The 5,208-nt window shown below is 35.8% G+C and overlaps 1 pseudogene; it reads right to left on the bottom strand.

Moving 5' to 3' along the window:
• Positions 1–3,688: 3,688 nt before the first annotated feature.
• Positions 3,689–4,601, bottom strand: LOC144998320 (ethylene-responsive transcription factor ERF084 pseudogene; annotated as a pseudogene).
• Positions 4,602–5,208: the final 607 nt, after the last annotated feature.

The following is a 5,208-nucleotide window of genomic DNA, read 5'->3' as shown; positions in this document are numbered from 1 at the left end:
CTCAAATAAAAATACCTTGAGGGTAAAGAGGTTTTCTGAGGATGGATTCGGAGGGTTGCATAAAATGAGCATAGTTCGGGGTGAGTGGGCGAATGTTTATGAGGATTGTGAGTATTTGAAGTATGGGGGGGTTTTAGGGAATTTTAGACACAAATGCATGCGTTGCGGTCTTGGCATAATGGTTGGGTTAGATTGGAGTTATTATATGTGATTCTAATATGTTTAAAATTTAGTTTTGCTTGGGGGCAAGCAAAAGTCAAGTGTGGGGTATTTTGATATGTGCATAATTAGTTAATTATTTAGCATATATTCTTAGTCATTTTTAATAAATTATGTGAATAATGTGGACAAAAGGTACTTAAAATGTTTTGAATTTTGTTTTCAGTCCAGAAGATATGCTTGGAAGTAAAAGGGAGCAAGGGGAAGCAATTGAAGACCAAAGAGTGAAAATAAGAGACAAAAGACCATCTACTCGGCGAGTAGACGACTCTACTCGGCAAGTACACGAGGATGTTCCAGAAGATAGCTACGATTCATGATTCAAGACGGATAACTATGCACCTACTCGGCGAGTTGGTCCTGCTACTCGTCGAGTACACCCTGTTTTGGGATATCTATAAAAGCCGAATCCTTATCTAATGGGACAACATTCCTGGCGATTTTTGAAGGTTAAGCTGCGACTAAGAGCCCTAAAAGACGCTAAGGAACCCTAAGCTTCAATCTTTTGAAGAATTCAAGCAATTAGGTTAATTCTACCACTAAGATTTAGGAATTGAATATGTTTGCTTTAGTAAACCTTGTTTTTACGTTTGTTTCTACTGCAATTATGAACTAAATTCGTTTTTGTTTTGTTTGGGGAATACCAAGGAACTCCTATGGTTTAATTACTAGTTTTTGTTTGATTGTTTATTGGTGATATATTAAATTAAGTTTGTTAAAGAACCTTATGTATTAATCACTACTATTTTCTGTTAATTGGAAGGCAATTAGGTTGCATGAACATCTCTTAGTTGTTAACCTCATATGTCTATGTGAACACTAAACCATATGCTTAGAAGTAATGATTATGAAACTAAGATTAATAAGACAATAGGAAGATTAATGTGTGAGCTTTTTTGAGAAACCATCAAACAAGAGGTTTAACTTAATTGACCATTACAAATCTTATTTAATCCAAATCATTAATCTAGGGAATTAATTAGTTTAAACACTTGATCACCGCTTAAATTAGTTAATTGTCTAAGGGTTAGGAGTAATGAACATGAACATAACCATTATAATTGGTAACCAATAGCAATTAATCTACCATAAATATAAATAACCATAGGAGTGAATTGGTTGAACCTAAATAGAAACATCTTTATCAAATTTGGTGAATAGTTGTTGTTTTAGTTAATTAGTTAATTTAGTGTGCCTAAGTTTCTAGTCTTGCAAAACTAGAGAAAACCCTTTACTTTTATTAGTTGTTTTAGTTAAAATTAGTTATTAGTTTAATTTTCCATTCCCTGAGTTCGACACCTTACTTACTAATCTATACCACTAAAACACAGGTTCACTGTCTTTGTGTGTTCAATTTATTAATTAAAAGTAGGGATAAAACAAGTGCATTTTACACACATCAGGGTCCCACCGAGTTATAAGACCGGAGAGTCTTCACTGAGATACAGGACTGGAGGGTCCAACCCGAGCTGTGAGACCGGAGGGTCTTCACTGAGACACATGACCGGAGGGTCTTCACTGTGACACATGACCGGAGGGTCCTTATCGAGTTATAGCCATGAGATGCTAATTATTTGTGTGTGGTATTTTGGGAAACTCACTAAGCTTCGTGCTTACCGTGTTGAGTTAAATGTGTTTTAGGTACTTCTGTGGATCGCGAGAAGGCACCGGCATGATTGTACACACCAGCTGGATGACTTGTGTTTGAGGATTCTGGGATACTTGACAAACTATTTCTATGTTTTGAGTTTTGAAATATTGTAAATTGAATATGAGAGATGTTAAACCGTGTTTCGTGTGGAAATAAAAACGAAAATTTTTGTTTGAATATTTGGAGTGTTACACTTAGCACACCCTAAAACCTCTGAAAGGACAACTCAAATGTCTTGGAGTATCTCTTACTCATAAAGACCAAGTTTGGAACAAAAATGTTACAACTTTGAGCTAAAACTAGATCCATAAGAAACATACCCCAAGATTGAAGCTTTTTTACCTCCACAAGATGCACAATGAAGAGAAAATATTGGATCCAGATTCTTAAGAGCAAAGCCACTTCCTTGATGTTCTTCCTTCACAACCAAGAAAGCCCACATATTACTCAGAAAGCTCAAAATGCTCAAATAGATTAGGGTTTGCAACGAGGGTCGAATTTAGGATGGAGGCTGATAAGGAGGGAGGGTTTTCGGAATATAATGGTGCTTATATAGTGCACAAACCCTAAATATTAGGGTTGAGTCCAAGTTGCGTACACTCTGCGTACCAATGTGTACGCCCAACGTACATGCACGGGGCCAAGTACACCCAATGTACCAATGTGTACACGTAGCGTACTCATGTTGCACCCATTATTACGAGAATGCCATTGAGGACCAATCTTGTAACAAATCAAGGGTCAAAAGTGAATACATGGAAATTAGATGTTACAAATCAAGAATTTAATATGTTTGACGCCATTTATTGGTGATGTCTTCACCACGACAAGGTGGCCTAATGAACACACGATCTTCTCATTTCTGCGTTGTGACGATTTTTCTCACAGCATCCAACTTTGACCACGGCGCCAGAGGACTCATACACGTCGTGGGGGCAAAGTACATTGTCTTTCTCTTAAGACGAAGAATTACGTCTGAATAGCTTTTAACCCTCACCACGTCGTGATGGTTGAAGATCAGCAATCCCATGGTTGATTTCATTCCAGCTTTGGGACAAAATTTTCCCAACTTTTAGGGTGCATAATTTCTTTGTTTCTAACTCGTTTTCTATGTTCTTTATATTCATGCGGAGGTGGGAATATAATCTACAATTCTATTAAGTCACTTCTCACTGACTTAATACGAATCGTAATCTATTAAGTCACAAAGTTAACTCAAAAAAACATAAAAATACTCATTTTACCGTTTTTCCCAAATACATCTTCTCATGCGCTATTTTTTTCTTGAACTTACTCATCTATCCTCCTATTACGGACTTAAACTACCTTTGATCATTTTCACAACATCACAACTTCATATTCTCATTAAATTCTCTTTCATGACTAAATTTCCATTTGATCGATATTTGACTAAAAAGTCAACTCTCAATAAATTTTGAATTCTTACATTTGCTATGTTGTTATGGATTTACGACGGATTAGCAACAAATTTACAAAACCAAATCATTCAAAACCGGCATTAAATGGTCGCACTCCCGACACGTTAAAGGACCCGAATCATTCAAAACCGGCATTCAGGTTTAAATGATCCATTCGTTCATAGCCTTCGAATCATTCAAATATTTGAATGGTATCCAAATCATTCAGATCTAAACGATTATTTGAATTGTTTCTCAACGATTATTTGAATCATTCATATATATCTTGAATTATTCTTGTCTAATTATTTAGAGGTCGCCAGAAAAAGCTCAAGAAATATAGCAATCGAGAATAAATAACAAGTACATAATTAGATTACAGTACTGTACAGTACTCCTTTTTAAAGATCTTTTAGGTCACAGAAACTGCAGTTTAAACGTACGTTTACTGCACTTTCAACGTCATTCTGATCCAATACTACGGTTTGTGTATTACACCATGAATTATAAATGAACGGCAAAGACTAAAATCACCATTAACGCGATCACCACTGGCATGCACAATTACATACAACTAGTTCTAGCTTTTTTGTTGAAACCACCACCAAGATTCAAATCAAGCTCCAAGTTCACGTTTTTGCTTTGGTCATTAGCAGTTCCTAGAATTATTTTCATCGGAGATGCATTGCTGAACAGTTGATCAACCGATGTGACTACATGGCATTTAGTATTACTGGTACTAGTGATGCCATGGTTCTTTTTGCCTTCCACCGTCGCCGACGGTGTACTCGGCGGAAACACCGACGGTATCTCGAAGTTGGTCCTGGCTTTGGCTCCTCTCAGTCGTCTTGCAGCGGCGTCGTACGCACGTGCTGCTTCTTCTGCGGTGTCAAACGTTCCTAACCAGTGTCTGCATCGTCCGATTTTGTCACGTATTTCCGCCGACCACCGACCCCATGGCCGCTTCCTCACCCCTCTGTAACTCTTCTCTTCACCACTAACGTTTTTCTCTGACAATAATGGTTTTGATTCTTTTTCTTCGTCCGTTTGGTTAGCGACGACTGTAGTCGTCTCGGTGTTCTTGCCGAAAAGAACATGTTCTCCGACCACCGCGGCGATGCCTTCAAGTGCTGCAGGATGTTCGTAATCGGACGAAAGCTGATCATTTTGTGGAGATGGGTTTTGAAGATTTTGATGGGAAAACGATGAGTTTTGATAGTATTGATTGGGCTGAAGGGTTTGCAGTTGCAGGTAGATATTCATCGTTTAATGGTGGATTCCAGGCAACAGTAAGAAGATCAAGTGTAGTTGTAGTTGTGGTATCTCAGAGAAAAAGAAGAAGACAGTATATATATGTGGTTTGCATGGATACTGACAAATGTCCTCTACTCCCTGCCATATATATACAAAATTGCAATTTATTACACACATGTAATTATAATCAATCTTTTAGGTTTCTCCCTTTTTAAGAATTTAAAAATAAAAACATGCATGTAAATTATAATCAATTTTTAAACATTTTTTCTATTGAAATAAATATGTTTAAAATACTTTCTCTAATAAGGGACTTTGCATTTAAATACCAAAAAAAAGTGTTGCAAGAAGTAAAAAAATATTTAATTTCTTTTATCGTTATATGTAATGATAAAAACTGATTATATAAAAAAAATAGAATGATATATGAAAAACCAATTAACTCGATCAAGTTTGTTATATAATGAAAACATCAAAGTTGTTTAATTTGTAGACATGATATATAATATGCCTTAACAATTCAGAGATACTCACATGCTAATAAATATTTATTTGGCTATTCGTTTATATATGGATTTTTCTTGTAAAATATTAAAATATTTATAATATGAAAGTTTTGAATTATCATTGAACTATATATGAATTTGTCTGCTTGTAAAATAATTA

The sequence above is a fragment of the Lactuca saligna genome, chromosome 5 (genome assembly GCF_052625555.1).
Source record: "Lactuca saligna cultivar CGN05327 chromosome 5, ASM5262555v1, whole genome shotgun sequence".
In the NCBI taxonomy this organism is placed as follows: Eukaryota; Viridiplantae; Streptophyta; class Magnoliopsida; order Asterales; family Asteraceae; genus Lactuca; species Lactuca saligna.
The sequence above is the reverse complement of the archived record's forward strand: the minus strand, read 5'-3'. Positions and strand labels throughout refer to the sequence as shown.